The following is a 562-nucleotide window of genomic DNA, read 5'->3' as shown; positions in this document are numbered from 1 at the left end:
GTACCAGATAATGAAAAAGATTATATAATTATAGGCCTACAATATTCAGAAACATTCATAACCAACTGCCTATTTTTTTAAACCTAATTGAATGTGAACAAATAAGCTAATGGAAACAATGCACATAGGCAGACTTAAAGAAAATTTTATTTAATCATTTTTTTTTATACAACCACATGTACTAAACCATTATTATTGGTATAATATAGCTATAAAAAAAAGTTATTTTACATACACGTGGGTTATGCTAGTACGTCTATCATTTACAAATTATAGAACAATGCCCCATATAATTCAACAGCTTGCACAAAATATGAGAAAAAAATAAATAAAATTTTACACAAGAAACAATTTTTTCCAATTTCCTTTCCTCCCTTTTCTTACTGCAATGTCTTTCTAATCAATTATCATCATATCTTACCTAACACGATAATCCAGCAGTTTTTATTCTTGGTCTCACTGAGGCTAAAATCCAGGGATAAGAAGATAAGAAGATAAGGAGATGGCGTTAATTGATAACTGGGAAGGAACACGAGGACAATAATAGGTGGTCTCTCGGTGC

At 30.2% G+C, this 562-nt stretch overlaps 1 protein-coding gene across 1 annotated transcript in view; it reads right to left on the bottom strand.

Annotated features, from left to right (window-relative positions):
- LOC119591637 overlaps positions 1-562 on the bottom strand; it is a gene marked incomplete in the record, with an annotated part of 4,783 nt that extends 4,221 nt beyond the window's left edge. The window contains 1 exon segment of the mRNA XM_037940392.1: positions 492-562.

The sequence above is a fragment of the Penaeus monodon genome, chromosome 29, assembly GCF_015228065.2.
Source record: "Penaeus monodon isolate SGIC_2016 chromosome 29, NSTDA_Pmon_1, whole genome shotgun sequence".
Classification (NCBI taxonomy): Eukaryota; Metazoa; Arthropoda; class Malacostraca; order Decapoda; family Penaeidae; genus Penaeus; species Penaeus monodon.
Note: the sequence above shows the minus strand (reverse complement) of the source record. Positions and strands in the feature narration are given on the sequence as shown.